This window comes from Dendropsophus ebraccatus, chromosome 14 (genome assembly GCF_027789765.1).
Source record: "Dendropsophus ebraccatus isolate aDenEbr1 chromosome 14, aDenEbr1.pat, whole genome shotgun sequence".
NCBI classification, from domain to species: Eukaryota; Metazoa; Chordata; class Amphibia; order Anura; family Hylidae; genus Dendropsophus; species Dendropsophus ebraccatus.
Genome location: NC_091467.1, coordinates 53,774,917 through 53,796,501, shown reverse-complemented (window position 1 = coordinate 53,796,501; position 21,585 = coordinate 53,774,917). Strand labels below are relative to the sequence as shown.

The 21,585-nt window shown below is 46.5% G+C and overlaps 13 non-coding genes and 2 pseudogenes across 13 annotated transcripts; all 15 read right to left on the bottom strand.

The window, feature by feature from the left end:
- Positions 1-168: 168 nt before the first annotated feature.
- On the bottom strand, positions 169-359 carry LOC138773610 (U2 spliceosomal RNA). The gene has a single exon (XR_011360196.1). It is a non-coding gene; the product is annotated as a U2 spliceosomal RNA (small nuclear RNA).
- A 954-nt stretch (positions 360-1,313) lies between these two features.
- On the bottom strand, positions 1,314-1,504 carry LOC138773599 (U2 spliceosomal RNA). The gene has a single exon (XR_011360195.1). It is a non-coding gene; the product is annotated as a U2 spliceosomal RNA (small nuclear RNA).
- A 954-nt stretch (positions 1,505-2,458) lies between these two features.
- LOC138773588 (U2 spliceosomal RNA) lies at positions 2,459-2,649 on the bottom strand. Its single transcript, XR_011360193.1, has one exon. It is a non-coding gene; the product is annotated as a U2 spliceosomal RNA (small nuclear RNA).
- Positions 2,650-3,607: 958 nt separating this feature from the next.
- Positions 3,608-3,798, bottom strand: LOC138773576 (U2 spliceosomal RNA). Its single transcript, XR_011360192.1, has one exon. It is a non-coding gene; the product is annotated as a U2 spliceosomal RNA (small nuclear RNA).
- Positions 3,799-4,768: 970 nt separating this feature from the next.
- LOC138773515 (U2 spliceosomal RNA) lies at positions 4,769-4,960 on the bottom strand. Its single transcript, XR_011360162.1, has one exon. It is a non-coding gene; the product is annotated as a U2 spliceosomal RNA (small nuclear RNA).
- A 2,440-nt stretch (positions 4,961-7,400) lies between these two features.
- LOC138773564 (U2 spliceosomal RNA) lies at positions 7,401-7,591 on the bottom strand. The gene has a single exon (XR_011360190.1). It is a non-coding gene; the product is annotated as a U2 spliceosomal RNA (small nuclear RNA).
- A 954-nt stretch (positions 7,592-8,545) lies between these two features.
- Positions 8,546-8,736, bottom strand: LOC138773553 (U2 spliceosomal RNA). The gene has a single exon (XR_011360185.1). It is a non-coding gene; the product is annotated as a U2 spliceosomal RNA (small nuclear RNA).
- A 954-nt stretch (positions 8,737-9,690) lies between these two features.
- LOC138773541 (U2 spliceosomal RNA) lies at positions 9,691-9,881 on the bottom strand. The gene has a single exon (XR_011360178.1). It is a non-coding gene; the product is annotated as a U2 spliceosomal RNA (small nuclear RNA).
- A 946-nt stretch (positions 9,882-10,827) lies between these two features.
- On the bottom strand, positions 10,828-11,018 carry LOC138773530 (U2 spliceosomal RNA). Its single transcript, XR_011360172.1, has one exon. It is a non-coding gene; the product is annotated as a U2 spliceosomal RNA (small nuclear RNA).
- Positions 11,019-11,976: 958 nt separating this feature from the next.
- LOC138773519 (U2 spliceosomal RNA) lies at positions 11,977-12,167 on the bottom strand. The gene has a single exon (XR_011360165.1). It is a non-coding gene; the product is annotated as a U2 spliceosomal RNA (small nuclear RNA).
- Positions 12,168-13,129: 962 nt separating this feature from the next.
- LOC138773508 (U2 spliceosomal RNA) lies at positions 13,130-13,320 on the bottom strand. Its single transcript, XR_011360157.1, has one exon. It is a non-coding gene; the product is annotated as a U2 spliceosomal RNA (small nuclear RNA).
- A 950-nt stretch (positions 13,321-14,270) lies between these two features.
- Positions 14,271-14,461, bottom strand: LOC138773496 (U2 spliceosomal RNA). Its single transcript, XR_011360148.1, has one exon. It is a non-coding gene; the product is annotated as a U2 spliceosomal RNA (small nuclear RNA).
- A 958-nt stretch (positions 14,462-15,419) lies between these two features.
- On the bottom strand, positions 15,420-15,610 carry LOC138773484 (U2 spliceosomal RNA). Its single transcript, XR_011360142.1, has one exon. It is a non-coding gene; the product is annotated as a U2 spliceosomal RNA (small nuclear RNA).
- Positions 15,611-16,568: 958 nt separating this feature from the next.
- On the bottom strand, positions 16,569-16,777 carry LOC138773605 (U2 spliceosomal RNA; annotated as a pseudogene).
- A 4,805-nt stretch (positions 16,778-21,582) lies between these two features.
- LOC138773652 (U2 spliceosomal RNA) overlaps positions 21,583-21,585 on the bottom strand; it is a 110-nt pseudogene continuing 107 nt past the window's right edge.

Below are 21,585 nucleotides of genomic sequence, written 5' to 3'. Positions count from 1 at the left end.
CAAGTCTTGGACAAACAAACTTTTCGTAGCCACACTCGGGCTAATTTTTCGGGGTCGGTCCACCTGCGCACAACACACTCGAGGGATGTTTCTTGCAAAACAGTAGTTTCAGGTGCAGCCGGCTTGTTTCCTTCTTCATTCTTTTGCTCTGTTTTTTGCAAACTCATTAGGGGGTGCACTGAACCTGGAGGCACTGCAATACCAGGTCAATGCCTGGAGAGGACAGAGCAAGCTCTTTTTCCATCTCCCTGTTCTAAAAATCCATTTAATATATGGTCCCCAGATAGGGGACGTATCAGATATTAAACTGATAAGAACAGATACTACACTTGATCTTAGCCAAAAGGCCGAGAAGCGATGGCCACAACGGTTTCCCGAAAACTCCCCTTCTCGGACACCACGTCCTTCTTGTTAAGGCGAAGCCAGACATACATACCCTATTATGCGCTCCACCCTCTCAGATGGCGGACCGGACGTGCTTTCACACTGCATCTCCTATTGCCTAGCACTGCCTCTGTCTTCCTTTCTGCTCTCAAATCTGAATAGCTCCACCCCCCAATCACACTGCGTCTGCTTCCACCTGATGGATGGCAGACATACACGTCTCTGTCTCTGTCTCCGTCTCTGTCTGGCATACATGACATGCAGCTAGCTCTTTGGCTGGCTGTCTCTGTAGCTGGCTGGCTGTCTCTGTGGCTGGCTGCCTAGCTGGCTAGCTTATTATTAGTACCTACCTACCTACCTACCTACCTATCTATCTATCTATCTATCTATCTATCTATCTATCTATCTAATCTATCCTATCTATCCTATCTATTCTATCTAATGTATCTAATCTATCTATCAAAGAACATGGAGGGTGAATTCTCCCAGCTGGAGCCGTAGGCAGGCAGCATCAGCAGGATACATCGGCCGGCCACCAGGAAATCAAATCCAAAGGAAACGGTTTAATAAACTGCACCTACCTTTCCACCTACCTGCTCGGTCGCTTGACCGGCTGCAACTGAGCTGCTTGTTGTGCTGGCAGCTGTGTATAGCAGCAAAGCCTTGATGACATCACGTCCCGCGATGACATCACCAGCACTGGCCCGGCAGCCAAGTTGTAAACAACTCTGCCAGTTGGTTGCCATGGCAACAGAGGCCAGCAAGTCTTGGACAAACAAACTTTTCGTAGCCACACTCGGGCTAATTTTTCGGGGTCGGTCCACCTGCGCACAACACACTCGAGGGATGTTTCTTGCAAAACAGTAGTTTCAGGTGCAGCCGGCTTGTTTCCTTCTTCATTCTTTTGCTCTGTTTTTTGCAAACTCATTAGGGGGTGCACTGAACCTGGAGGCACTGCAATACCAGGTCAATGCCTGGAGAGGACAGAGCAAGCTCTTTTTCCATCTCCCTGTTCTAAAAATCCATTTAATATATGGTCCCCAGATAGGGGACGTATCAGATATTAAACTGATAAGAACAGATACTACACTTGATCTTAGCCAAAAGGCCGAGAAGCGATGGCCACAACGGTTTCCCGAAAACTCCCCTTCTCGGACACCACGTCCTTCTTGTTAAGGCGAAGCCAGACATACATACCCTATTATGCGCTCCACCCTCTCAGATGGCGGACCGGACGTGCTTTCACACTGCATCTCCTATTGCCTAGCACTGCCTCTGTCTTCCTTTCTGCTCTCAAATCTGAATAGCTCCACCCCCCAATCACACTGCGTCTGCTTCCACCTGATGGATGGCAGACATACACGTCTCTGTCTCTGTCTCCGTCTCTGTCTGGCATACATGACATGCAGCTAGCTCTTTGGCTGGCTGTCTCTGTAGCTGGCTGGCTGTCTCTGTGGCTGGCTGCCTAGCTGGCTAGCTTATTATTAGTACCTACCTACCTACCTATCTATCTATCTATCTATCTATCTATCTATCTATCTATCTATCTATCTAATCTATCCTATCTATCCTATCTATTCTATCTAATGTATCTAATCTATCTATCAAAGAACATGGAGGGTGAATTCTCCCAGCTGGAGCAGTAGGCAGGCATCATCAGCAGGATACATCGGCCGGCCACCAGGAAATCAAATCCAAAGGAAACGGTTTAATAAACTGCACCTACCTTTCCACCTACCTGCTCGGTCGCTTGACCGGCTGCAACTGAGCTGCTTGTTGTGCTGGCAGCTGTGTATAGCAGCAAAGCCTTGATGACATCACGTCCCGCGATGACATCACCAGCACTGGCCCGGCAGCCAAGTTGTAAACAACTCTGCCAGTTGGTTGCCATGGCAACAGAGGCCAGCAAGTCTTGGACAAACAAACTTTTCGTAGCCACACTCGGGCTAATTTTTCGGGGTCGGTCCACCTGCGCACAACACACTCGAGGGATGTTTCTTGCAAAACAGTAGTTTCAGGTGCAGCCGGCTTGTTTCCTTCTTCATTCTTTTGCTCTGTTTTTTGCAAACTCATTAGGGGGTGCACTGAACCTGGAGGCACTGCAATACCAGGTCAATGCCTGGAGAGGACAGAGCAAGCTCTTTTTCCATCTCCCTGTTCTAAAAATCCATTTAATATATGGTCCCCAGATAGGGGACGTATCAGATATTAAACTGATAAGAACAGATACTACACTTGATCTTAGCCAAAAGGCCGAGAAGCGATGGCCACAACGGTTTCCCGAAAACTCCCCTTCTCGGACACCACGTCCTTCTTGTTAAGGCGAAGCCAGACATACATACCCTATTATGCGCTCCACCCTCTCAGATGGCGGACCGGACGTGCTTTCACACTGCATCTCCTATTGCCTAGCACTGCCTCTGTCTTCCTTTCTGCTCTCAAATCTGAATAGCTCCACCCCCCAATCACACTGCGTCTGCTTCCACCTGATGGATGGCAGACATACACGTCTCTGTCTCTGTCTCCGTCTCTGTCTGGCATACATGACATGCAGCTAGCTCTTTGGCTGGCTGTCTCTGTAGCTGGCTGGCTGTCTCTGTGGCTGGCTGCCTAGCTGGCTAGCTTATTATTAGTACCTACCTACCTACCTACCTACCTATCTATCTATCTATCTATCTATCTATCTATCTATCTATCTATCTAATCTATCCTATCTATCCTATCTATTCTATCTAATGTATCTAATCTATCTATCAAAGAACATGGAGGGTGAATTCTCCCAGCTGGAGCCGTAGGCAGGCAGCATCAGCAGGATACATCGGCCGGCCACCAGGAAATCAAATCCAAAGGAAACGGTTTAATAAACTGCACCTACCTTTCCACCTACCTGCTCGGTCGCTTGACCGGCTGCAACTGAGCTGCTTGTTGTGCTGGCAGCTGTGTATAGCAGCAAAGCCTTGATGACATCACGTCCCGCGATGACATCACCAGCACTGGCCCGGCAGCCAAGTTGTAAACAACTCTGCCAGTTGGTTGCCATGGCAACAGAGGCCAGCAAGTCTTGGACAAACAAACTTTTCGTAGCCACACTCGGGCTAATTTTTCGGGGTCGGTCCACCTGCGCACAACACACTCGAGGGATGTTTCTTGCAAAACAGTAGTTTCAGGTGCAGCCGGCTTGTTTCCTTCTTCATTCTTTTGCTCTGTTTTTTGCAAACTCATTAGGGGGTGCACTGAACCTGGAGGCACTGCAATACCAGGTCAATGCCTGGAGAGGACAGAGCAAGCTCTTTTTCCATCTCCCTGTTCTAAAAATCCATTTAATATATGGTCCCCAGATAGGGGACGTATCAGATATTAAACTGATAAGAACAGATACTACACTTGATCTTAGCCAAAAGGCCGAGAAGCGATGGCCACAACGGTTTCCCGAAAACTCCCCTTCTCGGACACCACGTCCTTCTTGTTAAGGCGAAGCCAGACATACATACCCTATTATGCGCTCCACCCTCTCAGATGGCGGACCGGACGTGCTTTCACACTGCATCTCCTATTGCCTAGCACTGCCTCTGTCTTCCTTTCTGCTCTCAAATCTGAATAGCTCCACCCCCCAATCACACTGCGTCTGCTTCCACCTGATGGATGGCAGACATACACGTCTCTGTCTCTGTCTCCGTCTCTGTCTGGCATACATGACATGCAGCTAGCTCTTTGGCTGGCTGTCTCTGTAGCTGGCTGGCTGTCTCTGTGGCTGGCTGCCTAGCTGGCTAGCTTATTATTAGTACCTACCTACCTACCTATCTATCTATCTATCTATCTATCTATCTATCTATCTATCTATCTATCTATCTATCTATCTATCTAATCTATCCTATCTATCCTATCTATTCTATCTAATGTATCTAATCTATCTATCAAAGAACATGGAGGGTGAATTCTCCCAGCTGGAGCCGTAGGCAGGCAGCATCAGCAGGATACATCGGCCGGCCACCAGGAAATCAAATCCAAAGGAAACGGTTTAATAAACTGCACCTACCTTTCCACCTACCTGCTCGGTCGCTTGACCGGCTGCAACTGAGCTGCTTGTTGTGCTGGCAGCTGTGTATAGCAGCAAAGCCTTGATGACATCACGTCCCGCGATGACATCACCAGCACTGGCCCGGCAGCCAAGTTGTAAACAACTCTGCCAGTTGGTTGCCATGGCAACAGAGGCCAGCAAGTCTTGGACAAACAAACTTTTCGTAGCCACACTCGGGCTAATTTTTCGGGGTCGGTCCACCTGCGCACAACACACTCGAGGGATGTTTCTTGCAAAACAGTAGTTTCAGGTGCAGCCGGCTTGTTTCCTTCTTCATTCTTTTGCTCTGTTTTTTGCAAACTCATTAGGGGGTGCACTGAACCTGGAGGCACTGCAATACCAGGTCAATGCCTGGAGAGGACAGAGCAAGCTCTTTTTCCATCTCCCTGTTCTAAAAATCCATTTAATATATGGTCCCCAGATAGGGGACGTATCAGATATTAAACTGATAAGAACAGATTTTTTTTTTTTTTAAGTTGGCTATCCCACAAAGGGGATATCAACAATTTTATTCAAAACAAAATTATTTACAAAATAAAAGAATTTTCACAAATCAAAAACATAACACAGATCAAACTCACATATCCATAACAAAATTAAATTTACATTACAATGTACATAACAAAAACGGGGAAAAAAAAACCAAAACCCACAAAAAACAAAACCCATATCTATCTTCCCTTTAAATAACAAAAAGAAAAGAAACCAACATAATTTCATCAAGCTCGCAAACCTCCCTTAAACGCAAAATAAGTCAATATACGAAGCATAGTCGGCGAGATAGACTTACACTCTTCTAATCGCTTCATTATCTCACAAGGCATTTGATAAGTCTCAAAAAACCCTTCACTCTCTTTCCCCAAACTAACTCTAACTTTTTCTCCCACCCGACCATAGAAACTCCTCTTTTCTAATGACTCTATATCATCCCATACATCCTGAGACACAATACTACGATCCCTTCTCCCTTCCTCTGAAAGGGACCTTACTGTCTTTTTCCTTTTCTCCTCCTCTCTGGGAACTCTCTCCACCTCCCTAGGAGTCCTTCTAACTGAAGGGTCCATACTCTCCTCCTGCTGAGGACTCTCACTCCCTCCAGCTGCTTCCTGCCCTTCCTCCTTCTCCCTCCCCCGCTTCCTTCTAAGTGGACAAACAGCGTACAGGTGCTCTGCACTCCCACACAAATGGCACACCTTCTTCTGATTGCATGACTCAGCCACATGCCCCTCTGTTTGACATTTTGTGCAAAATATCACAGTACAATGTTCCTTCAAATGTCCATACTTTTTACATTTACGACAAAAGTCGTCCATGCCTGCAAAAAAACAGTCTCCATTAACAGCTCCAATCCTGAAACGTCCTGGAGGCATACACAGTTTCCCATTCTCCAACACTTTGAACTTCACAGCAAACCTCCACTTCATTGTCCAAAGTCCGAACTGATTTAAGACTTTTCCTTTTGGAGCAATTTCCTCGCAGTACTTTGCCAGAAAAACCGCAATTTCCTCTTCGTTCACATAGGGGCTGTACATCCGCACCGTGATCAGTCTTTCTCTCCTCAGGAAATGAGACATTATATCAATACCATTCAATATAACATTTCCCTTGCAACATTCGATCTTACCCATCAGAAAGCTGTAATCCTCTTCTGAAGCCAACACCAGGTCGTATACACCACGCTTTGGGAACTCCAACAAGGCCAAAACTTGACTCCGCTGTAACCCAAGGAGCTTAAACAGAACCTCTTCCACCAAGAAGACCAAGCCCAATTCTTTCTTTCCCGGATCTTTTAACGTAAAACGACATCCGTTTCTAATCTTTGCATAAGCCGGGACTTCTTCTGCCGTGGTTCCATCCATATTGGTTGCATCCATCTTCAAAATATCGCCTCCGCCAGCACACCGAACAGGAACAAAAACACCTCCCTTGGCAAGCAAGTAGGTGGGATCGCTGATCTTAGCCAAAAGGCCGAGAAGCGATGGCCACAACGGTTTCCCGAAAACTCCCCTTCTCGGACACCACGTCCTTCTTGTTAAGGCGAAGCCAGACATACATACCCTATTATGCGCTCCACCCTCTCAGATGGCGGACCGGACGTGCTTTCACACTGCATCTCCTATTGCCTAGCACTGCCTCTGTCTTCCTTTCTGCTCTCAAATCTGAATAGCTCCACCCCCCAATCACACTGCGTCTGCTTCCACCTGATGGATGGCAGACATACACGTCTCTGTCTCTGTCTCCGTCTCTGTCTGGCATACATGACATGCAGCTAGCTCTTTGGCTGGCTGTCTCTGTAGCTGGCTGGCTGTCTCTGTGGCTGGCTGCCTAGCTGGCTAGCTTATTATTAGTACCTACCTACCTACCTACCTATCTATCTATCTATCTATCTATCTATCTATCTATCTATCTATCTATCTAATCTATCCTATCTATCCTATCTATTCTATCTAATGTATCTAATCTATCTATCAAAGAACATGGAGGGTGAATTCTCCCAGCTGGAGCCGTAGGCAGGCAGCATCAGCAGGATACATCGGCCGGCCACCAGGAAATCAAATCCAAAGGAAACGGTTTAATAAACTGCACCTACCTTTCCACCTACCTGCTCGGTCGCTTGACCGGCTGCAACTGAGCTGCTTGTTGTGCTGGCAGCTGTGTATAGCAGCAAAGCCTTGATGACATCACGTCCCGCGATGACATCACCAGCACTGGCCCGGCAGCCAAGTTGTAAACAACTCTGCCAGTTGGTTGCCATGGCAACAGAGGCCAGCAAGTCTTGGACAAACAAACTTTTCGTAGCCACACTCGGGCTAATTTTTCGGGGTCGGTCCACCTGCGCACAACACACTCGAGGGATGTTTCTTGCAAAACAGTAGTTTCAGGTGCAGCCGGCTTGTTTCCTTCTTCATTCTTTTGCTCTGTTTTTTGCAAACTCATTAGGGGGTGCACTGAACCTGGAGGCACTGCAATACCAGGTCAATGCCTGGAGAGGACAGAGCAAGCTCTTTTTCCATCTCCCTGTTCTAAAAATCCATTTAATATATGGTCCCCAGATAGGGGACGTATCAGATATTAAACTGATAAGAACAGATACTACACTTGATCTTAGCCAAAAGGCCGAGAAGCGATGGCCACAACGGTTTCCCGAAAACTCCCCTTCTCGGACACCACGTCCTTCTTGTTAAGGCGAAGCCAGACATACATACCCTATTATGCGCTCCACCCTCTCAGATGGCGGACCGGACGTGCTTTCACACTGCATCTCCTATTGCCTAGCACTGCCTCTGTCTTCCTTTCTGCTCTCAAATCTGAATAGCTCCACCCCCCAATCACACTGCGTCTGCTTCCACCTGATGGATGGCAGACATACACGTCTCTGTCTCTGTCTCCGTCTCTGTCTGGCATACATGACATGCAGCTAGCTCTTTGGCTGGCTGTCTCTGTAGCTGGCTGGCTGTCTCTGTGGCTGGCTGCCTAGCTGGCTAGCTTATTATTAGTACCTACCTACCTACCTACCTACCTATCTATCTATCTATCTATCTATCTATCTATCTATCTATCTAATCTATCCTATCTATCCTATCTATTCTATCTAATGTATCTAATCTATCTATCAAAGAACATGGAGGGTGAATTCTCCCAGCTGGAGCCGTAGGCAGGCAGCATCAGCAGGATACATCGGCCGGCCACCAGGAAATCAAATCCAAAGGAAACGGTTTAATAAACTGCACCTACCTTTCCACCTACCTGCTCGGTCGCTTGACCGGCTGCAACTGAGCTGCTTGTTGTGCTGGCAGCTGTGTATAGCAGCAAAGCCTTGATGACATCACGTCCCGCGATGACATCACCAGCACTGGCCCGGCAGCCAAGTTGTAAACAACTCTGCCAGTTGGTTGCCATGGCAACAGAGGCCAGCAAGTCTTGGACAAACAAACTTTTCGTAGCCACACTCGGGCTAATTTTTCGGGGTCGGTCCACCTGCGCACAACACACTCGAGGGATGTTTCTTGCAAAACAGTAGTTTCAGGTGCAGCCGGCTTGTTTCCTTCTTCATTCTTTTGCTCTGTTTTTTGCAAACTCATTAGGGGGTGCACTGAACCTGGAGGCACTGCAATACCAGGTCAATGCCTGGAGAGGACAGAGCAAGCTCTTTTTCCATCTCCCTGTTCTAAAAATCCATTTAATATATGGTCCCCAGATAGGGGACGTATCAGATATTAAACTGATAAGAACAGATACTACACTTGATCTTAGCCAAAAGGCCGAGAAGCGATGGCCACAACGGTTTCCCGAAAACTCCCCTTCTCGGACACCACGTCCTTCTTGTTAAGGCGAAGCCAGACATACATACCCTATTATGCGCTCCACCCTCTCAGATGGCGGACCGGACGTGCTTTCACACTGCATCTCCTATTGCCTAGCACTGCCTCTGTCTTCCTTTCTGCTCTCAAATCTGAATAGCTCCACCCCCCAATCACACTGCGTCTGCTTCCACCTGATGGATGGCAGACATACACGTCTCTGTCTCTGTCTCCGTCTCTGTCTGGCATACATGACATGCAGCTAGCTCTTTGGCTGGCTGTCTCTGTAGCTGGCTGGCTGTCTCTGTGGCTGGCTGCCTAGCTGGCTAGCTTATTATTAGTACCTACCTACCTACCTATCTATCTATCTATCTATCTATCTATCTATCTATCTATCTATCTATCTAATCTATCCTATCTATCCTATCTATTCTATCTAATGTATCTAATCTATCTATCAAAGAACATGGAGGGTGAATTCTCCCAGCTGGAGCCGTAGGCAGGCAGCATCAGCAGGATACATCGGCCGGCCACCAGGAAATCAAATCCAAAGGAAACGGTTTAATAAACTGCACCTACCTTTCCACCTACCTGCTCGGTCGCTTGACCGGCTGCAACTGAGCTGCTTGTTGTGCTGGCAGCTGTGTATAGCAGCAAAGCCTTGATGACATCACGTCCCGCGATGACATCACCAGCACTGGCCCGGCAGCCAAGTTGTAAACAACTCTGCCAGTTGGTTGCCATGGCAACAGAGGCCAGCAAGTCTTGGACAAACAAACTTTTCGTAGCCACACTCGGGCTAATTTTTCGGGGTCGGTCCACCTGCGCACAACACACTCGAGGGATGTTTCTTGCAAAACAGTAGTTTCAGGTGCAGCCGGCTTGTTTCCTTCTTCATTCTTTTGCTCTGTTTTTTGCAAACTCATTAGGGGGTGCACTGAACCTGGAGGCACTGCAATACCAGGTCAATGCCTGGAGAGGACAGAGCAAGCTCTTTTTCCATCTCCCTGTTCTAAAAATCCATTTAATATATGGTCCCCAGATAGGGGACGTATCAGATATTAAACTGATAAGAACAGATACTACACTTGATCTTAGCCAAAAGGCCGAGAAGCGATGGCCACAACGGTTTCCCGAAAACTCCCCTTCTCGGACACCACGTCCTTCTTGTTAAGGCGAAGCCAGACATACATACCCTATTATGCGCTCCACCCTCTCAGATGGCGGACCGGACGTGCTTTCACACTGCATCTCCTATTGCCTAGCACTGCCTCTGTCTTCCTTTCTGCTCTCAAATCTGAATAGCTCCACCCCCCAATCACACTGCGTCTGCTTCCACCTGATGGATGGCAGACATACACGTCTCTGTCTCTGTCTCCGTCTCTGTCTGGCATACATGACATGCAGCTAGCTCTTTGGCTGGCTGTCTCTGTAGCTGGCTGGCTGTCTCTGTGGCTGGCTGCCTAGCTGGCTAGCTTATTATTAGTACCTACCTACCTACCTACCTATCTATCTATCTATCTATCTATCTATCTATCTATCTAATCTATCCTATCTATCCTATCTATTCTATCTAATGTATCTAATCTATCTATCAAAGAACATGGAGGGTGAATTCTCCCAGCTGGAGCCGTAGGCAGGCAGCATCAGCAGGATACATCGGCCGGCCACCAGGAAATCAAATCCAAAGGAAACGGTTTAATAAACTGCACCTACCTTTCCACCTACCTGCTCGGTCGCTTGACCGGCTGCAACTGAGCTGCTTGTTGTGCTGGCAGCTGTGTATAGCAGCAAAGCCTTGATGACATCACGTCCCGCGATGACATCACCAGCACTGGCCCGGCAGCCAAGTTGTAAACAACTCTGCCAGTTGGTTGCCATGGCAACAGAGGCCAGCAAGTCTTGGACAAACAAACTTTTCGTAGCCACACTCGGGCTAATTTTTCGGGGTCGGTCCACCTGCGCACAACACACTCGAGGGATGTTTCTTGCAAAACAGTAGTTTCAGGTGCAGCCGGCTTGTTTCCTTCTTCATTCTTTTGCTCTGTTTTTTGCAAACTCATTAGGGGGTGCACTGAACCTGGAGGCACTGCAATACCAGGTCAATGCCTGGAGAGGACAGAGCAAGCTCTTTTTCCATCTCCCTGTTCTAAAAATCCATTTAATATATGGTCCCCAGATAGGGGACGTATCAGATATTAAACTGATAAGAACAGATACTACACTTGATCTTAGCCAAAAGGCCGAGAAGCGATGGCCACAACGGTTTCCCGAAAACTCCCCTTCTCGGACACCACGTCCTTCTTGTTAAGGCGAAGCCAGACATACATACCCTATTATGCGCTCCACCCTCTCAGATGGCGGACCGGACGTGCTTTCACACTGCATCTCCTATTGCCTAGCACTGCCTCTGTCTTCCTTTCTGCTCTCAAATCTGAATAGCTCCACCCCCCAATCACACTGCGTCTGCTTCCACCTGATGGATGGCAGACATACACGTCTCTGTCTCTGTCTCCGTCTCTGTCTGGCATACATGACATGCAGCTAGCTCTTTGGCTGGCTGTCTCTGTAGCTGGCTGGCTGTCTCTGTGGCTGGCTGCCTAGCTGGCTAGCTTATTATTAGTACCTACCTACCTACCTACCTATCTATCTATCTATCTATCTATCTATCTATCTATCTATCTATCTATCTAATCTATCCTATCTATCCTATCTATTCTATCTAATGTATCTAATCTATCTATCAAAGAACATGGAGGGTGAATTCTCCCAGCTGGAGCCGTAGGCAGGCAGCATCAGCAGGATACATCGGCCGGCCACCAGGAAATCAAATCCAAAGGAAACGGTTTAATAAACTGCACCTACCTTTCCACCTACCTGCTCGGTCGCTTGACCGGCTGCAACTGAGCTGCTTGTTGTGCTGGCAGCTGTGTATAGCAGCAAAGCCTTGATGACATCACGTCCCGCGATGACATCACCAGCACTGGCCCGGCAGCCAAGTTGTAAACAACTCTGCCAGTTGGTTGCCATGGCAACAGAGGCCAGCAAGTCTTGGACAAACAAACTTTTCGTAGCCACACTCGGGCTAATTTTTCGGGGTCGGTCCACCTGCGCACAACACACTCGAGGGATGTTTCTTGCAAAACAGTAGTTTCAGGTGCAGCCGGCTTGTTTCCTTCTTCATTCTTTTGCTCTGTTTTTTGCAAACTCATTAGGGGGTGCACTGAACCTGGAGGCACTGCAATACCAGGTCAATGCCTGGAGAGGACAGAGCAAGCTCTTTTTCCATCTCCCTGTTCTAAAAATCCATTTAATATATGGTCCCCAGATAGGGGACGTATCAGATATTAAACTGATAAGAACAGATACTACACTTGATCTTAGCCAAAAGGCCGAGAAGCGATGGCCACAACGGTTTCCCGAAAACTCCCCTTCTCGGACACCACGTCCTTCTTGTTAAGGCGAAGCCAGACATACATACCCTATTATGCGCTCCACCCTCTCAGATGGCGGACCGGACGTGCTTTCACACTGCATCTCCTATTGCCTAGCACTGCCTCTGTCTTCCTTTCTGCTCTCAAATCTGAATAGCTCCACCCCCCAATCACACTGCGTCTGCTTCCACCTGATGGATGGCAGACATACACGTCTCTGTCTCTGTCTCCGTCTCTGTCTGGCATACATGACATGCAGCTAGCTCTTTGGCTGGCTGTCTCTGTAGCTGGCTGGCTGTCTCTGTGGCTGGCTGCCTAGCTGGCTAGCTTATTATTAGTACCTACCTACCTACCTACCTATCTATCTATCTATCTATCTATCTATCTATCTATCTATCTATCTATCTATCTAATCTATCCTATCTATCCTATCTATTCTATCTAATGTATCTAATCTATCTATCAAAGAACATGGAGGGTGAATTCTCCCAGCTGGAGCCGTAGGCAGGCAGCATCAGCAGGATACATCGGCCGGCCACCAGGAAATCAAATCCAAAGGAAACGGTTTAATAAACTGCACCTACCTTTCCACCTACCTGCTCGGTCGCTTGACCGGCTGCAACTGAGCTGCTTGTTGTGCTGGCAGCTGTGTATAGCAGCAAAGCCTTGATGACATCACGTCCCGCGATGACATCACCAGCACTGGCCCGGCAGCCAAGTTGTAAACAACTCTGCCAGTTGGTTGCCATGGCAACAGAGGCCAGCAAGTCTTGGACAAACAAACTTTTCGTAGCCACACTCGGGCTAATTTTTCGGGGTCGGTCCACCTGCGCACAACACACTCGAGGGATGTTTCTTGCAAAACAGTAGTTTCAGGTGCAGCCGGCTTGTTTCCTTCTTCATTCTTTTGCTCTGTTTTTTGCAAACTCATTAGGGGGTGCACTGAACCTGGAGGCACTGCAATACCAGGTCAATGCCTGGAGAGGACAGAGCAAGCTCTTTTTCCATCTCCCTGTTCTAAAAATCCATTTAATATATGGTCCCCAGATAGGGGACGTATCAGATATTAAACTGATAAGAACAGATACTACACTTGATCTTAGCCAAAAGGCCGAGAAGCGATGGCCACAACGGTTTCCCGAAAACTCCCCTTCTCGGACACCACGTCCTTCTTGTTAAGGCGAAGCCAGACATACATACCCTATTATGCGCTCCACCCTCTCAGATGGCGGACCGGACGTGCTTTCACACTGCATCTCCTATTGCCTAGCACTGCCTCTGTCTTCCTTTCTGCTCTCAAATCTGAATAGCTCCACCCCCCAATCACACTGCGTCTGCTTCCACCTGATGGATGGCAGACATACACGTCTCTGTCTCTGTCTCCGTCTCTGTCTGGCATACATGACATGCAGCTAGCTCTTTGGCTGGCTGTCTCTGTAGCTGGCTGGCTGTCTCTGTGGCTGGCTGCCTAGCTGGCTAGCTTATTATTAGTACCTACCTACCTACCTACCTATCTATCTATCTATCTATCTATCTATCTATCTATCTATCTAATCTATCCTATCTATCCTATCTATTCTATCTAATGTATCTAATCTATCTATCAAAGAACATGGAGGGTGAATTCTCCCAGCTGGAGCCGTAGGCAGGCAGCATCAGCAGGATACATCGGCCGGCCACCAGGAAATCAAATCCAAAGGAAACGGTTTAATAAACTGCACCTACCTTTCCACCTACCTGCTCGGTCGCTTGACCGGCTGCAACTGAGCTGCTTGTTGTGCTGGCAGCTGTGTATAGCAGCAAAGCCTTGATGACATCACGTCCCGCGATGACATCACCAGCACTGGCCCGGCAGCCAAGTTGTAAACAACTCTGCCAGTTGGTTGCCATGGCAACAGAGGCCAGCAAGTCTTGGACAAACAAACTTTTCGTAGCCACACTCGGGCTAATTTTTCGGGGTCGGTCCACCTGCGCACAACACACTCGAGGGATGTTTCTTGCAAAACAGTAGTTTCAGGTGCAGCCGGCTTGTTTCCTTCTTCATTCTTTTGCTCTGTTTTTTGCAAACTCATTAGGGGGTGCACTGAACCTGGAGGCACTGCAATACCAGGTCAATGCCTGGAGAGGACAGAGCAAGCTCTTTTTCCATCTCCCTGTTCTAAAAATCCATTTAATATATGGTCCCCAGATAGGGGACGTATCAGATATTAAACTGATAAGAACAGATACTACACTTGATCTTAGCCAAAAGGCCGAGAAGCGATGGCCACAACGGTTTCCCGAAAACTCCCCTTCTCGGACACCACGTCCTTCTTGTTAAGGCGAAGCCAGACATACATACCCTATTATGCGCTCCACCCTCTCAGATGGCGGACCGGACGTGCTTTCACACTGCATCTCCTATTGCCTAGCACTGCCTCTGTCTTCCTTTCTGCTCTCAAATCTGAATAGCTCCACCCCCCAATCACACTGCGTCTGCTTCCACCTGATGGATGGCAGACATACACGTCTCTGTCTCTGTCTCCGTCTCTGTCTGGCATACATGACATGCAGCTAGCTCTTTGGCTGGCTGTCTCTGTAGCTGGCTGGCTGTCTCTGTGGCTGGCTGCCTAGCTGGCTAGCTTATTATTAGTACCTACCTACCTACCTACCTACCTATCTATCTATCTATCTATCTATCTATCTATCTATCTATCTATCTAATCTATCCTATCTATCCTATCTATTCTATCTAATGTATCTAATCTATCTATCAAAGAACATGGAGGGTGAATTCTCCCAGCTGGAGCCGTAGGCAGGCAGCATCAGCAGGATACATCGGCCGGCCACCAGGAAATCAAATCCAAAGGAAACGGTTTAATAAACTGCACCTACCTTTCCACCTACCTGCTCGGTCGCTTGACCGGCTGCAACTGAGCTGCTTGTTGTGCTGGCAGCTGTGTATAGCAGCAAAGCCTTGATGACATCACGTCCCGCGATGACATCACCAGCACTGGCCCGGCAGCCAAGTTGTAAACAACTCTGCCAGTTGGTTGCCATGGCAACAGAGGCCAGCAAGTCTTGGACAAACAAACTTTTCGTAGCCACACTCGGGCTAATTTTTCGGGGTCGGTCCACCTGCGCACAACACACTCGAGGGATGTTTCTTGCAAAACAGTAGTTTCAGGTGCAGCCGGCTTGTTTCCTTCTTCATTCTTTTGCTCTGTTTTTTGCAAACTCATTAGGGGGTGCACTGAACCTGGAGGCACTGCAATACCAGGTCAATGCCTGGAGAGGACAGAGCAAGCTCTTTTTCCATCTCCCTGTTCTAAAAATCCATTTAATATATGGTCCCCAGATAGGGGACGTATCAGATATTAAACTGATAAGAACAGATACTACACTTGATCTTAGCCAAAAGGCCGAGAAGCGATGGCCACAACGGTTTCCCGAAAACTCCCCTTCTCGGACACCACGTCCTTCTTGTTAAGGCGAAGCCAGACATACATACCCTATTATGCGCTCCACCCTCTCAGATGGCGGACCGGACGTGCTTTCACACTGCATCTCCTATTGCCTAGCACTGCCTCTGTCTTCCTTTCTGCTCTCAAATCTGAATAGCTCCACCCCCCAATCACACTGCGTCTGCTTCCACCTGATGGATGGCAGACATACACGTCTCTGTCTCTGTCTCCGTCTCTGTCTGGCATACATGACATGCAGCTAGCTCTTTGGCTGGCTGTCTCTGTAGCTGGCTGGCTGTCTCTGTGGCTGGCTGCCTAGCTGGCTAGCTTATTATTAGTACCTACCTACCTACCTACCTACCTACCTATCTATCTATCTATCTATCTATCTATCTATCTATCTATCTAATCTATCCTATCTATCCTATCTATTCTATCTAATGTATCTAATCTATCTATCAAAGAACATGGAGGGTGAATTCTCCCAGCTGGAGCCGTAGGCAGGCAGCATCAGCAGGATACATCGGCCGGCCACCAGGAAATCAAATCCAAAGGAAACGGTTTAATAAACTGCACCTACCTTTCCACCTACCTGCTCGGTCGCTTGACCGGCTGCAACTGAGCTGCTTGTTGTGCTGGCAGCTGTGTATAGCAGCAAAGCCTTGATGACATCACGTCCCGCGATGACATCACCAGCACTGGCCCGGCAGCCAAGTTGTAAACAACTCTGCCAGTTGGTTGCCATGGCAACAGAGGCCAGCAAGTCTTGGACAAACAAACTTTTCGTAGCCACACTCGGGCTAATTTTTCGGGGTCGGTCCACCTGCGCACAACACACTCGAGGGATGTTTCTTGCAAAACAGTAGTTTCAGGTGCAGCCGGCTTGTTTCCTTCTTCATTCTTTTGCTCTGTTTTTTGCAAACTCATTAGGGGGTGCACTGAACCTGGAGGCACTGCAATACCAGGTCAATGCCTGGAGAGGACAGAGCAAGCTCTTTTTCCATCTCCCTGTTCTAAAAATCCATTTAATATATGGTCCCCAGATAGGGGACGTATCAGATATTAAACTGATAAGAACAGATTTTTTTTTTTTTTTTTTTTTTAAACCTTCAGGTTTGGTTACATTCACCAAGGGAAAAACTTTCGTTTCGCACGCAGTTTACCTTCTTTTACCCAGCGTGAACTTTTCCCATACTCATCATACGGTTCATTTCTGTTCTTTTATTTTTAAACAATTTCAAAAACAAATCCAACTAAAACATATTCACACTAACCTACACCTTCACCAAATGCCTCCACTTCAAGAACTTCCATATCCCTTCGGCATCCTCCTCCCCCACCCTCTGCTTATCTAACAAATAAACTACGTATAATTTGCTCAAGATCATTCTCAAACAACCTTCTGTTGGAATGTCTTTTCTCTTGAACACATATAGATTCCTTACATCCCACAGAACCTCTTTAATTATTGCAAGTAACACAAACCACACTCTTCTATTTCTCCTCCCAACCAAACATAACCCAAACAAAACCATTTGATACGAAAAATTCCTTAACCCAGTCAACTCCTTACATAAAGGCCCTATTCCCTTCCAAACCTCCTGCGCTCTATCACAATTCCAAAACAAATGCATCACACTTTCAATCCCTCCACATCCTTCCCTAGGACACAACTCACTTCTCCCCAACCCACGATTCTTCTGGAATTCTCTCACAGGTAACGCCCCATGCAACCCTTGCCACACAATCTCCTTCTGTCGATTTGATATGCCCTCAGTCTCCAGACTCCTCCACACCCTACTCACATCCAACCCTCTAACCATATTAATTGGGCACTCAACCTCCCTCCCATTTATAAACTTCATCACACTCCTTTTATTCTCCAACACCTCTTTTCGCACACCCACTAAATTATAATTAACTAAACACCTTTCCACATACACATACCAACTCGGGCTTTCGAATGCATACGGAACTCTCAAATCTCTCTCCATCCATCCTACCTTACACAACATTCTCCCTGCCAAATATCTTAACATACATGCTGAATTCTGTTCCCCTCTCATCATCCTTCTCACCATAAAAATTACATTCACCCCCAGATACACTTCAATATTTGGAAAATTTAACCCACCATTCCTCCAATCCTTCATCACAATCTCTCTTCTCACTCGCTCCATTTTCGTACCCCACAAAAACATAAACAAAATCCTTTTCACCTTTCTCTCCATTCTATACCCTGGTGGAAAAACCACCGCCACATACAACAATATTGGCAATATCACACTTTTGATTATCAACACTTTTCCCACCATTGACAAATCTCTCAATCTCCAAAAATTTAATTTTTTTGACACTTTCTCACACACATCATCCCAACTCTGTCTTCCATTTAAACTTTCATCCATTTTAACCCCTAACACTTTAATTGCACCTTCCACTCTCTCTATACCCACATCTTCACCCTCGCCAACCCTCCCAAAACATTTATACTCACTCTTCTTCCAATTCACTTTAAACCCAGACGCTCCACAAAAAAACGCAACCAATAATTTCGCTCTCCTCACACTTGCTGCAGACTCACACACCACACAAACATCATCCATATATGCCAGAACTTTGGCTTCTCTACCTCTACTCCCAGGTATCTTAATCCCCCTCAAAACCTTGTCCTTACGAATTAACTGCAATAAAGGCTCCATAGCACAAATAAACGCTATAGGGGATAGAGGGCATCCCTGCCTAACCCCCGAACACACTTCCACTCTCTCAGACAACCATCCATTTATCTGAATTTTACTAAACACATCCTTATACAACACTCTCACTACATTCACAAAATCACTTGGAAACCCCATTCTCACCAATACTTTAAACAAAAACTCATGCGCCAAACGATCATACGCCTTTTCGAAATCAATCGACACCACACTAATCTCCTGCTTTCTACTCATACCATCCCATAACATATCCCGCAACAAACATAAATTTTCACTTATCCTTCTTCCTGGCACTGCACACACTTGTTCTTCTCCAATCACCTGATCAATCACACCTCTCATCCTATTTGCTATAATTTTTGAAAAAATTTTATAGTCTCCATTCAATAAAGTTATAGGCCTCCAATTCCTCACATCCTTTGCGTCCCCTTTTTTATATATTAATACCACAATACCACTCCTCATACTCTCAGCCATTCTACCATTCATCCATATATATCTAAACACACTCACCAAATCCTCCTTTATTATCTCCCACATAGTCTTGAAAAACTCAACAGGCAAACCGTCTTCCCCTGGAGTCTTATTCAACGCCATACTCCCAATAGTCTGTTCTACCTCTTTCATTCCAATCTCTCTCATTAAATTCCCACACTCTCTGGTATCCACCTTTCTATCAATCCCTGCCAGTACTTCTGATTCTAAGTCTCTATCACACTTTCTCACTGCATACAAATCATCATAAAACGCTTTCACCACCCCAAGCACACTCCTACCACTCACCACCCTTCCATCATTCCCATACACTCTCACCAGATCCTCCTTCTTTCCAAACACCTTCTTAAAGAAATATCTTGAACACTTTTCATCCTTTTCAAGTTTATCCACTTTCGCTTGGTACATTATTTCTCTCCCTCTCTCATTCATCCAACTCTTCAAATCCCTTTTCACACTCTCAATCTCATCCTCCACATCCACACCACCCTTCTTTAGTTTGTTCAAAAATACCAATCGCTTATTTAACCATGTATACCTTTTTTTCCTATCTGCTGCTTTTTTATACCCATACCTTTTAAAAAACACCCCTGATCTTTCTTTCACCCAATCCCACCAACACAGAATATTCTCAAACTCACTTTTTCTCTCACACCATTTCCTATACCTCTCTTTATACTCAGAAACAATCCCATCCTCCTCTAGCAACTTAACATTTAATTTCCATACTCCCCTCCCACTTATACACTCAACATCCAAAACTACCTCACACAACACACACTCATGGTCTGAATATGTCACCGGAATCTGCGTATACCCTCTACCCAACATTCCCTTGGATATAAAACACATATCCAGCCTTGACTCATATCTTCCACTATCTGCGCGATATGTTTTTGGGACAGGGTCCACTCCACACACCTTCACCATGTCCTGCAAATTAAAGTCCACACACATACTTTTCACCATATCGCCTGCCACATCCACACTTCCCTCAGTCTCACAATTGAAATCCCCCACCCACACCAAAGGCTCTCTCCCAGGCAAAAAAAATCTAACTGCCTCAAACAAAGTCACCCTCTCCTCCCTCCTCACGGGTGCATACACATTAATTAAACGAAATTTAACCCCACAAAACTCAACTGAAACCAGCAAACACCTTCCCTCCATAATAACAGTGTAAGAACAAACATTAAAATTATAACTTCTAAATAATATTCCCACCCCATCATTTCTATTTTTATTAGACACTGACCATATTGCTGGTCCATATGTCCACTCCTCCCTCCCAGGTTCTCTTTCTAACCCACACTCCTGCACACAAATAATATCGGCGCCAATTCCAGCCAGTATTTCCAACACCGCTCTCCTCCTGATCTTACTTCTGAAGACCCTTACATTGGAGGACAAAATTCTCACAGACATTTAACACCACAACACATTAACAACCCTAAGGAAGAAAAAAGACACATAAGCTTCAGTTCACTTTTCTGCTGATTGTCTCTGCAGGTATTTCCTGGCTACCGCCCACATCCATCCCGGTTTCAGATAGCGATTGGAAACGATTTTGCGTCTCCACCACCTCCGATTGTAGGTCATCACCGTGGGACACTCTGGCTGTTTTCTTGGGGGGACGAAAAAAATCATCTCTCTCTTCCCCCTCACCACTCTCCACCTCTGACTCAGACCAGTCAATCCTCAGGGACTCAGGAGTCTCTACCACTTCTGGGCTTTGTGGTTCCTCCACAACTTCTGGACTTTGTAGCTCCTCAATATCTTCTCCTCTTTCTGTTCTCACACTTTCCACCACCTCCTGTGCCATTTTGTTTAACTCCTTCAATACCTTCTCTCCAACACTCCCCTCCTCCTCCACAACACTTTGCTCTCTCCTCTCTTTTCTGACATCTTTCCTTCTCACATCCTCCTTCCTCCCCAGAACCACCATCTTAGTATACTTATTCACATCTTCTGCCCACTTTTCTTCTCTCTTTTTTGCTATTTCTGGACAGTTCCTATATACATGCCCTGCTTCATTGCAAAAGTCGCATGTTTTAGGGGACGGGCAGGCTCCAGCCTCATGACCAGGCTTTTTGCAATTTCTGCATCTCTTCATCCCAGGACACTCTGTACTTATATGTCCAAAGCAAAAACAATTTCTGCAGTACGACGGCTGACCTTGATAATATAAGTAGCCTCTATGGCCCGCAATGGTGAAGTTTTGCGGGGGGTGCTTCACTCCTCCAATCCCATTTGGATCCACTCTTAACTTCACCCAATATTTATAGGTTCCATTAAAGACCCCCAACACACTCTTCTGTTTTATCCCACCTTTTACAGTCGAGCAGTATACATTTAAGAAATTTTTCAACATAGCCTCCTCTGTAAAAGGGTTGTAAACATGCAGGAACAAAACTTTTTCCTCCAATTCAAATAAAGGTATAGCTTTCACCCCCTTTAAAATAGGATTATTGGCGTTCGCCTTAAAAATCTCAAAAAATTTCAAACAATCGCTCTCCACAACAAAAGAAACATCGTAGGTCCCAGTCTTAGGAGCCTCTTGAACACAAAATAACTGATCCAAAGAAAATCCGGCCATACCTTGAACAACTTCTCTTCCAATAAACACAATGTTGTTCTTCTGCTGGTCAGCCACATCCACCACAATACGGACAGTTCTTTCCAATCCATTGGAGTACTGCATCCTTCCCTTCTGTCGGTAATCCACAGATA